The sequence below is a fragment of the Mesoplodon densirostris genome, chromosome 13 (genome assembly GCF_025265405.1).
Source record: "Mesoplodon densirostris isolate mMesDen1 chromosome 13, mMesDen1 primary haplotype, whole genome shotgun sequence".
Classification (NCBI taxonomy): domain Eukaryota; kingdom Metazoa; phylum Chordata; class Mammalia; order Artiodactyla; family Ziphiidae; genus Mesoplodon; species Mesoplodon densirostris.
The window spans coordinates 48,154,116-48,166,756 of NC_082673.1; the positions used below are offsets into that span (position 1 = coordinate 48,154,116).

A 12,641-nucleotide genomic window follows, 5' to 3' on the forward strand; every position below is an offset into this window, starting at 1 on the left:
ATTTTTTTCTTCTCTTCTTCTTCCTGTTTTTTTCTTTCTCTCCTTCCCTCACTTTCTCTCTCTCTTTCTTCCCCCAGAGTGCTCCTTAATGAGAGATATCAGCTCTTGCCCAGTAGCTCCTTAAAGGGGCCACTGGATACCTGACTAGAATTTCAAGACCACCAGTCTAAGTCTACTGTAGATATGAACATCTCCTCATATCTCAGTAGCCCCTAGTAAATCATTGCACATTTAATACAGATAGAGACTATGAATCATAGTCTTAAATCATGTTTGCTTTTATTGAAAATAGATAAAACTAGTCATATTCAAAGGCATGAGTATATTTTTCACATTATATTTGATTGTACTTATATAATTTCATTTTTGATAGCTAACATATGCATATGATTCAAAATTGTCATTCCTGTCCCAGTGACATAGTCCCCTTCCCAGAGACAGTCAGTGACACCAGTTTCTGGTATATGCTTCCAGAATTGTTTATGTATGCACAATTACATATACAGGTATCTCACACACCTGTATAGTTAATGTTAATGCCTGTACATTAATGGTAATGTGTTATTAACATTAATAATACAGTCCTGAAAATCTGCAAGAGAATGCCTATTTTTATCATTCTAATGCATCTTATGTCATGTCAACCCGCAGACCCCCAATTTCCTAGATCATATATAAACCACAGTAAAATGTTTATATATGTAACATACTATCATATTAGGATAAAAATTGCTTAAAACATCACCTACTAATCACCAATAATAGACTTACTAACAAACCTTTGCTTTGTATGCCTGACTAGGGCATCTTCAGGCACTGACTTCAGAGAAGCAGATGACTTTTGTTGACACTTGTGAGCATCCCAAAACGTGTACATTTGATTCTTAACCTACCAATTGTGTCTGCAATATAGCTTGAGGCTTTCCCAAACGTTGTTTTGTTAAAATTGTACTGAGTTTGGGTGATGTAAATATGTTATTTTTCTCTATTAAAAAGTGTTGAGATATGTATATATTATTTTTTCTATAAGATTTCTGTATTAAAAACTAGGAAGTGTACTATCAAAAAAACAAAAACAACAACCAGGAACTGAGAAGTTGCCTTTTACTATCATTTTGCACAAATAAGTATGCTGTATACACTATTTGTACACTTTTTAAAGCTTGCTTTATACACACAATATTACCAATAGTTGTCTCTGGGTAGTTGGACTTTGGGTAATTATGTTCTTTTTGTTTATCTGGTTTTCTGTATTCTCTACATCTTTCAACGTGAAAAAAATATTTCTAAGGATGTATATATTTTTAAATTTTTAAGTAACTAGTTCAACTTTTAAAAAGTCACTTATGTGGACTCATTCCTCAAGCCAGATGTCATTATGTTTAAGTCCAACTCAGCCTATTCTTAATCTATGATTATTAACGGAACGTGATTCTACATATACATGGTCTCCCGATGAATCATTTCTACTTTTAATTAGAATTAATTATTGACAATTACTGTGATAACTTTAATAATGTGAACCTTAGGATGTTTACTTCATCATGTATTCCACCATTAAAATGCAAATAATATCCTTAAACAAGAGTTTCACACTTTCACTTACAGCTAGTTAAAATAATTTTGCCTGTTTATCAAAATCTAAAAGAAAACTTTGGACACTCAAATCTACAATTCAGATCCACAAATAAATAACACAATGAAAACTGAAAGCACTTTCCAAATCAACTAATACAAACAATATAAATCTGAGTTCATGATCCAGGCAAATGGCTGATGAATGACTATAATACACAATCTATTGCAATCAAACAAAATCAAGGAAGATCAAATTTGAATTAGAATGTAAATGAAATAGAATTTCAAATAATTTAGCAATGTTTTTGCCTTCATAATCAAATATAATTTTGCTGACAGCATAATTAGAAACTACCCTTGCCCTAGAGTCAAGTGGATGTAAAGATAGAGAAAATGCATTTTGTGATTAAAAAAAGATTAGGAGCTGAGGAAGAAAAGCCTACCTCTTTTTCCCCAAAGTAGGAAAAATTTGCATTAAAAGACTGATTGTTGATCAAGGGTCAAATATCTACTAAATCTGGTCTCCTCTAAAGTCATCTTGGTCCTTCCCCATGCTGCTAGTGCATTCTCTTGCCTCTGCTCAACAGCATTTCTCGACTGGCCTTTCTGGATCAGTGCCTAAGTTTTGACACTGCCTAGATGAGCAAGGTTAATTTCCTATAGACAGTAGGTATATGGAGGAAAATCAGAAATATTAGCAGGGCTAACCTGTCAGTCTAATAAACAAAAGAAGAGAGGACAAGGAGAAAAGAAAAAAGAGTGAGGGAATGATTTAAGTGAAGATATCAAAGCATATAATAAACAGTCCACAAGGTATAAACCAACTGGCCAGAGAGGGTATGCAGTGCCACTTAAGGGCCGGAGAAACTTCTGTATCACTCAAGTTGGAAGCCTTCAGTCATGTGCCATTATTTCTCCACCTAGACTTGGATCCAAATAGTCCAATCTGCCAGAAATGTGAGGTGAGTATTACAAATTTAGGTTGGAAGACAGGCATCTAAACATGCAATGTGATAAATGTTCAAGAAGAGGAGAGTATAGGATGCCCTGGAATACATAGAGGGTGCAACTAATATGAATTTAAAAGAAACATAGTTTAACTGAGGCTGAAAGGATGGGAAGAGGGTATCCAGGCAAAGAGAAGGGAAGGGTTTTTCTGTCCTAGAGAGGGAATGGATTCTGCAAGTGCCCAAAGGCAAGAGAATTGTTAAAGAGAAGTGAATTTAGCATAGACTTGAGGAGAGTAGTGTTGAGCAATGAGATAGGATTGGACACCATCAGGATACTAAAAAATCTTGTATGTCACATCAGGGATAATGGAGCCACTGAAAGTATCAGAAATTAACTTGAAAAAAATCACTTACCAATGACTGGCTCTATATAATTTTACTTTTAGACTAGACACAAGACAATTTAAGCTAGAGGATAATTAAGAATTTTGCAAAGCCCCGAGAACGTTGTTATAGCTTTTAATCATCACTGTACTTTAGATGAACATGGTATATCCTCCAAATGGCCTTTTAACTTTATCACGGGGCATTTATTTATGATTTAGCTCCTTCTCATGAAAATACTGTATCTTTTAAAAAAATTCTGATTGTTTAGATTACAGAAAAATAAATGCTTATTATATTTTAGAATTGCTGGGAGCTTAAAATTTTGAAGACTCATTTAATAAATAAAATGTTTTCAGCACATACTTTATATATGAATGAACAAAAATACTTGAATATATAGAATAAAAATACATGTGAATATATATAGCATATGTTATGTACATAATAGTACATAATTTCAAAGGAATTATATATAATTATATATTTTGTATAAAATATATACATTATAAAGTATATATAAAAATAGAAATTAAAAAATAATGAGCAGAAAAAAATCAGAAATCAAAATTCTAATAGAAGAAATAGAACCTTCCCAAGGGACTTGGAAGACCCACTCTGGAGACAACTGTTATAACCCACATAAAATCTTCTGAGTTCTGATTTTTTTTCATATACACAAATTCTTGAAGAAATAAAATATTGTGTGGGGATTCTTAATTTCAGGCACACTTTCCCAGAAAATTAATCGTGTTCATACTATTTTGATTACAAAAGAAAAATTCCAACCACAAGAATCACTGAGGTCACCATTTACTCTTGAATGGATTCAGTATCTTATGTTGCCACAGGAATTTCAAACTTGTAAAGTTGTATGACGCTCTCGAAGCCTTATGTTTCTTACTGCAAGAGAACAGATAGATTTTAGTATTAAAAATTAAACCTAAGGACCTCGATAAGAGAAAAATTAAGAAGGTAAGAGGGAAAAAAAAATATGCGGTAAAAAGGACCATCATTTAAAGCCCTCCAGAGGCTTCCTAGTTTAAAATAACTCAGTCTTTTCTGGACTGAGGACCTGCATTTGAACACACCACTGAAAACCCTGGTGTGGTGGACAGACCATGGGTTCTTGGGTCAGCCTGGTTTTGATCCAGCTCTGTGTGAAATTAGGCAAGATACTTAACCTTTCTAAGCCTTTGTTTCCTTATCTATAACATGGGTATGAGTGACACCTACCTACTAGGATTGCTGGATGGATTAAATGAAATAATGAAATAATATATGTGAGGTGTTTAACACAGTGCCTGGGCTGTAGTAAGCACTCAATAAATACCAGCATAATTGTTCAAAGAAATAGAAGTATACAATGAACAGAGCATCACCTTTTCTGACAAAAAGCCCAGGGTTAACATAAAATATAAACACTTTTTAAGCTTTTGTTCTTACAGAATTTTGTTTTTCTTATTATCACAGTGTACTTTCAAATGTCTGTCTGAATCAAGGCCATTTCGTTTAGATTAAAAACTAGAAATAGCAGGCTATCAAACTTGCTTTCTGCAAAGCAGCAGGCAGAGTCCTGAGGGCCCAGGATGTGGAAGAGATAAACATAATTAAGTGGGAAGGGCAATGATTAAGGCAGTCTTAGCTTAAGCTAGGACAGGTCTTGCTAGTGGAAGGGCAAATGAGGTGATAATTTCAGTTCAAGAAGCTGTGAGACGGGGCTTCCCTGGTGGCGCAGTGGTTGGGAGTCCGCCTGCCGATGCAGGGGACACGGGTTCGTGCCCCACTCCGAGAAGATCCCACATGCCGCGGAACGGCTGGGTTCGTGAGCCATGGCCGCTGAGCCTGCGCGTCCGGAGCCTGTGCTCCACAACGGGAGAGGCCACAACAGTGAGAGGCCCGCGTACCACAAAAAAAAAAAAAAAAAAGAAAGAAGCTGTGAGACGGTTGTTAGGAGAGAAATGAGAAATATTCTCAAGGAGAAAGAGGGCTGGAAAAGTACAACATACACAGGCTTCTTTCCTAAATCTAATATTTGCCTGTGTGCCTTATCACATGCCACATGCCATGCTAGGCATTTTCACAAACTGTCTTTATCTGCGTATTTTATAGATTAAACCCTAAGGTTCAGAGATTATAAATTGCCCAAGATTATACAAAGAAATTAGAAATTACAGTCAGTGGTGGCATATGTTGTTTGTAGTGATGATTATCATAATATGGGTCAGGGACATTAGAGAGACCAGGCTCAAAGGAGCTGAGCTATGGAGAAAGAGTCTGCTCCCAGATTTTTAAGCAGCAGTTTTAGGATCTTCCACTAGACTGATAATAGCCAAATTTGCATTGAAAAGTTAGTGAAGTAAAGAGATAAAAACACTGAGACTTCATGTGGGTGATTTGTTGCTACAGAAGCCACTTGATTGGTACTTGATGGTTACAGGCTGAACAGTTCTTGCTTTTTGTCCAGGAAATGCAAAACTGAAGGAATGCAGATTTGCCAGGCAGGGAAATAACTCATTAAGCTCATAATATGATAAAAAGAAACAGGTTGTGAGAGAAAATTTTTAAATAGAGTTTTTTTCTGAACAATCTTATTTAGGTTATATCATTGTTTAATAATAAAGTTTTATGCCTCGTTGTCATCTATTTTGCCTACTGATTGCACAATTTACAGTCACTTTGGGACAGGGGTCCTGAGGCTGATTACTAAAAAGCTGTGAAAAGTTTTATCCTTATCCACAGTTAAAGCACCCAAGCACTTGACCTATCTTTCAGAAATATTTTCAGATTCTATAGATACTAAAAAAAACTCTGCTTCTGTGATGCTGTGGAAATAGATTGGGTATCTAAAGCCTGCACTGTAGAGACTATTTCTCACCTACTAAGATTGTGCCTATAATTAGTAGATACTATCACCAAGATGGTGAAATTTAGGCTCATCTATTGGGGCCTATGTAGTACAGGAACCCTAGGAATCAATGACTAAAAAGTCCGGATTTAGCTTTTGTTACTTAAAAAAAAAAATCTTAATTAAGCCAGACACAATAGGAGAAATCTTGTCTGATTCCACTTACATGAGGAACCTAGAAAACTCAGAGAGACAGAAAGTTTGGTAGTTATCAGAGTCTGGGGGGAGAGGAGAGATGGGGAATTATTGTTTAATGGATACAGAGTTACAGTTTGGGAAGAAGAAAAAATTCTGGAGATGGATATTGGTAATGGTTGTACAATGATGTGAATGTACTTTATGCCACTTAGCTGCATATGGTTAAAATGGTATGTTTTATGCATATTTTATTTACCATAATAATGAAATTATTAAGCCACAGCAATAATGCCAATAATACCTACCAGTATTGACTATTGCACTGGAGAATGTGCTAAATGCTTTTCATGCACTCTCTTAGTTAACCCTTAAGGTAAATACCAAAGAGAATGAAACACAAAAGCTTAATTCATATGTCTAGGCTTCACACAAATAGTAAATGGTATAGCAGGCTTTGAACCTGGGTCTATTTACAAAGCTCATGATATACCTACAACATTATATATATGGGACTTTAGAGAACTTTTTAAAGTTTATATAAAACTTTTATATTAGATTTATATTTTCATATCATACCAAAGGCAAGATTTAAATAAATAAAAAATCAAAGCTCAGTGTTCTAACACTAACAAGTGGCTTTATTCTCAGGTGATGCTTTTTCAACTCTCCTTCATCTACAGAACTTTAAACACACAGCAGAGGCAGTCTCAGGGAACAGCATCCATCTTTGTCTCTGACAGTACAGTGTAATTTTGACAATAAGATGGAGGAGGGGGAGAGTGAATTTATTCTTTCCCCTTCTGTTCCCTACTGTTGTTTCAGATCACAATGCCACTAGATGGCCTCTTTTATGATTTCAAGAATGGACTTGTTACTTTTTGATTTTGCCCTCATATCATACTCTGCTCTCAAAACTGTCCCCCCTCCGGCCTGGGTAATCCATCAGGGGCCCAAACTTCCGTAGTTTCACAAAGGTAGGCAAATGACTCCAGCAGAGACAGAATCGTTTTGAAGGAGTGAGTGTTGACTTTGCTACCACTTAAAAAAAAACCTGCCTGAAGATGAGGCTGGTACTTAGAAAACCAGAGCCAAGAAATGGAGAGAGTTGTCTTGAGGCTACTTTAAAATATCTGGCTTTTATTTATTTATTTATGGCTGCATTGGGTCTTCATTGCTGCTCGTGGGTTTTCTCTAGTTGCAGCAAGCGGGGGCTACTCTTCGTTGCGGTGTGTGGACTTCTCATTGAAGTGGCTTTTCTTGTGGAGCACGGGCTCTAGGCCCGTGGGCTTCAGTAGTTGCAGCACACGGGCTCAGTAGTTGTGGCATACAGGGTTAGTTGCTCTGTGGCTTGTGGGATCTTCCCGGACCAGGGATCAAATCTGTGTCCCCTGCATTGGCAAGTGTATTCTTAACCACTGCACCACCAGGGAAGTCCCAAAACATCTGGCTTTTGTTCCAGGAATGCCTGGCACACAGTGAGCACTGGATTATATTTTCCTTGAAATAACATATTGTCTGACCAACTTATGAGAACTCCAAGATCTTGATTTCTGAAATGTGGCCCTGAACGCAACCTCTTCTCATTCCGCTTCTCCCATTCATTCACTGAATATTTATTATGTATCAGGTGAGACAACTCAAACAGAAGTCGTAATCTGTGGTGAATGTAGCATCAGAAACATTTAGAGTATTATAGGCGCACAAAGGAAGCACCTCTTCCTCTGTGGGAAGAGCATTCCAGGCTGAGGATGGAAGGAGCAAGCTCTCAGGGGGCTATGCTTGGTGGGTTCAAGGACACCACAGAGGCCAGTGTGGCCTGTCTCCTTTGTTTCCACCTTTCTCCCCTTGTGAAGGTGGTTATCCATGCAATGTGCCCTTTAGTTTATCTTTTTCCTTTCTTCCTTGGAGAGAAGATCGCTTTCACTCCTAAGGCTATGAATAGATGACTTCCAACACAAACCGTCAGTCCTCATCTCTCCACACAACCCCAGACAAGCATTTTCAATTGCTTTCATGAAACCTCCACTTGGATTTCCTCCTCATTCCTTCAGATCTACATGTTCTTCAAAGAATTCATCATCCTCTCCACCCCAAACACACCCAACCAGCTCCTCTTCTTGGTAATACTTTCCTTGACAATGGCCCATTGTTACTGAATCAGTGAGGCTTACAACTTTGGAGTCACCTTTCCTTCCCACTCCCTGGTATCTCATGTGTAATCACATACTCAGACCAGATGGCAAACTGTCCAAATTCCAAGGATGGCCCCCATCAAAGTTCTAAACCAGAACGAACATGTGTAATTGGGCAATCATTCTCTGTCTATTGCAACCAAGAGGAAATTATTATTTTTTTTTTCCTTTTTGACTCACCTGCAATATTTATTTTTACCTGAAAACTTTTATGGAGGTAAAATCTGGAAAACCACAAACCACACTTCCAGATGAGCTTCCATGGTTAATGCGTTGTGAACAAATCATTTTAAACACAGTGAAAACACTTGAGAGCAAGTGTTTATGAATCACTACACTTTGACTTAAGACAGTTGGGATTGCCAGTTGGGTTTCCCTGTGCGGTTTCTAAGGTGCCCAGGGATTCTAAACTATTCTGTCTTAATTTTATCCTGGTATTGAAGTGATGTGAAGTCTCAAAATTCACTTCAGTGCTGTACAAGGGCTTCTAAACAGCTCAATTTCCTCATTAAGACAGCACTCCTATTCTCTCCATTATTTTTTAACTTTTTATTTTATATTGGAGTATAGTTCATTAACAATGTTGTGATAGTTTCAGGTGTACAGCAAAGTGATTCAGTTATACATATACATGTATCAGTTCTTTTTCAAATTATTTTCCCATTTAGGTTGTTACATAATATTGAGCAGAGTTCCCTGTGTTACACAGTAGACCCTTGTTGGTTACCCATTTTAAACACAGCAATGTGTACATGTCAATCCCACATTCCCTAACTATCCCTTCCCTCCATCCTTCCCCCCTGGTAACCATAAGTCATTCTCTAAGTCTGGACATATATCCAGAGAAAAACATGGTCTGAAAGGATACATGCATCCCAGTGTTCATTGCAGCACTGTTTACAACAGCCAAGACATGGAAGCAACCTAAATGTCCATCAACAGAGGAATGCATAAAGAAAATGTTGTTCATAAATACAATGGAATATTACTCACCCATAAAAAGAAATGAAACTGAGTTATTTGCAGTGAGGTGGATGGACCTAGAGTCTGTCATACAGAGTAAAGTAAATCAGACAGATAAAGAGAAATATCATATGATACCACTTATATGCAGAATCTAAAAAGAAATGATACAAATGAACTTATTTACAAAACAGAAGCAGACTCTCCATATTTTTTTTTTTTTAACTTTCAAGCATCACTTCTTTAGAAAGCATTTCCAGGAGCTGGGCCCACGTCAGTGACGGGCCAAGGTGAACTGTGGCTGAGGTGTGGGAAGTGGCATGGAGCCGAGCCTGTGGCTGTGGAAGCGTGGGGGGACCACAGTAGAAATCTTCAGGGGCAAGAAAAAAAGGCTGGACCTCGAAGTCCCTGAGCAGCTCTTCTCCTTGGATTTGGGGAGCCTGCCCCCTCATCTTTAAAAAAAAAAAAAGAAAAAGAAAAGAAGAAAGCATTCCCTTATTTATCAATACTGTATTCACCCTCATGTGCTTTGTGGTACTCCAACATTCAAGCCAAAATATTTGTCAATTCTGATTGAGAAGTAGGCAGTCCATATGAACAGTAAAAAATAATTTATCAAGAATAATTAAAATCCCATTTTAATGATTTCAAGAATTCATGGTGGTTGTTTGGCCTGATGCAACCCAGCACTGGAGCCTCCCTGGCTCTTTGGTGGGGCTAATGGCAGACTCTGGGAGGGCTCACACCAAGGAGTAGTTCCCAGAGCTTCCGCTGCCAGTGTCCTTGTCCCCGTGGTAAGCCACAGCCACCCCCCACCTCGGCAGGAGACCCTCCAATACTAGCAGCTCAAGCTTTTAAAATCAACATCTTCCCTGAATCCAAAATTATTGCTCAGATTGGTGACTCCATCTCAGTGACTTAAAGCACAACAGGCTACGAAGCCCCATTGTTCTCCTGGAGAACTCAGTTAGACAGTCCGCTGAATGGGAAGGTGAGAAATGAGGGGGCAGAATCCATGCTGACCATGGATCCTGTTAGTCTGGGGAATGAACACTATTACTTGTGCACAGTGATTTGTGAGTCTCAGAAACTGAAAGAAGGAATCCCAGTGGAGATCTACTCTTTCCTTAAGGACCCAGAGATTCATTTGAGTGGCTCCCTGGAAGTTGGGAAGCCAGTCACAGTCACATGTTTGGTCCCTGCTGTTTACTCATTTGAAAAGCTGGAGATAGAATTACTGAAGGGCAACCGTTCTGTGAAGACACAGAACTTTCTGGGGCCTTCAGAAATGAAGTCCCAGGAAATGAAGAGTTTGGAAGTAACCTTCACTCCTGTTGATGAGGATATTGGGAAAGCTCTTGTTTGTCAAGCTACATATTAATGAAATTGATTCTCAACCCCAAGTACAGGGGGACTACAAAAAACCTGCAAGTCTACGTCTCACCCAAGGACACAGTTATATCTGTGAATCCCTTCACAAGCCTGCAAGAAGGTGACTCCGTGATGATGACATGTACCAGTGAAGGTCTACCAGCTCCACAGATTTTTCTGGAGCAAGAAATTAGACAATGGGAATCTACAGCTCCTTTCTGAGAATGCAACTCTCACTTTAATTGTTATGAGGATGGAAGATTCTGGAATTTATGTGTGTGAAGGAGTTAACCTGGTTGGGAAAGACAGAAAAGAGGAAAAATTAATTGTTCAAGAGAAAATGTTTACTGTAGAAATCTCTCCTAGATCCCAGATTGCTGCTCAGATTGGCGACTCAGTTGTATTGACCTGTGATGCCATGGGTTGCGAGTCCCCAACTTTCTCTTGGAGAACCCAGATGGACAGCCCTCTGAATGGGAAGGTGAGGAGCAAGGGGTCCAAATCCACGTTGACCCTGAGCCCTGTGAGATTTGAGAACGAACATTTTTACCTGTGCACCATGACATGTGGGCATAAGAAACTGGAAAACGGAATCTAGGTGGAGCTCTACTCCTTCCCTAGAGATCCAGAAATTGAGATGAGTCGTCTGTTAGTGAGTGGAAACCTGGTCACTGTAAGCTGCAAGGTTCCTGATGTGTATCCTTTTGACCGGCTGGAGATTGAATTACTTAAAGGGGAGAGTATTATGAAAAATAAAATCTTTTTGGAAGATGTAAGTAAGAAATCCCTAGAGACCAAGAGATTGGAAATGATCTTCATGCCCACCACTGAAGATACTGGAAAAGTTCTTGTTTGTCTGGCTAAGTTACCTATTGATGAAATGGAATTTGAACCTAAACAAAGGCAGAGTACACAGGTACTATATGTTAATGTTGCTCTCGGCAATACAACCCTCTTGGTCAGCCCCTCCTCCATCCTGGAGGAAGGTAGATCTGTGAATATGACATGCTCTAGCGATGGCCTTCCAGCTTCGAAAATCCTGTGGAGCAGGCTGCTAAGTAATGGGGATCTACAGCCTCTTTCTGAGAATATCACTCTCACCTTAATGTCTACAAAAATGGGAGATTCTGGTATTTATGTCTGTGAAGGCATTAACCAGGTTGGAATAAGCAGAAAATAAGTCAGATTAATTATCCAAGTTGTTCCAAAAGATATACAACTTAACAGCTTTTCCTTCTGAGAATGTCAAGGAAGGAGACACTGTCATTATCTCCTGTACGTGTGGAAATGTTCCCCAATCTTTGATAATCCTGAAGAAAAAAGCAGAGTCTAAGACTAAGTCTACAGATGGTCCATATACCATCCACAGGGCCCAGTTAGAGGATGCGGGAGTATATGAATGTGAATCTAAAAATGAAGTTGGTTTGCAATTAACAAGCATAACACTTGATGTTAAAAGAAGAGAAAGTAACAAGGACTATTATTCTCCTGAACTTCTTGTGCTCTATTGTGCATCCTCCTTAATAATACCTGCCATTGGAATGATTATTTACTTTGCTAGAAAAGCTAACATGAAAGGGTCATACAGTCTTGTAGAAGCACAGAAATCAAAAGTGTAGCTAGTGTTTGAAATGTTCAGAGATACTATTTATCAGTTCAGATCCTCAATACTGCTCATCATTCCATGAGGAAAACAACAAGCTAGGAGTCCAGACTTCCTTGAATGTAGTAAACTCTTGGAAAGAATGGCTGCCTATGCCCCTTGTTGTGAGAAAGAAGCCAAAGGAAAATTTTGGCCTAAAAAATAGGCACTACCTTTGAGATGTGATAACTGGAGTAGTTTCTTGATGTGTATATGCAATAACATGACTTGGATATATGTAAAATAAAACTATGCCAGAGCAAGACTGCTTGAAATATCAGCACACTATAGTCACATTTCTAAAATTATTAAAATGTTGCTTGGACTGACTGTTATAACTTAATGCATGTTAATATTGATTGGCAGTGGAACCATGTCATCTTTGTACTATTTTATTTCCTTTAACAAAATTTTATTCCTATAAAGTTCATAGACAACAATTCCATGTTTTGCAAAGATGCTAGAGTTTTACACTGTTATAGGCAAATGATAAACCAAGAGGGCACTGGGTTGAC

At 38.2% G+C, this 12,641-nt stretch overlaps 1 pseudogene; it reads left to right on the forward strand.

Annotated features, from left to right (window-relative positions):
- LOC132500614 (vascular cell adhesion protein 1-like) overlaps nt 1-12,103 on the forward strand; it is a 33,994-nt pseudogene extending 21,891 nt beyond the window's left edge.
- Nucleotides 12,104-12,641: the final 538 nt, after the last annotated feature.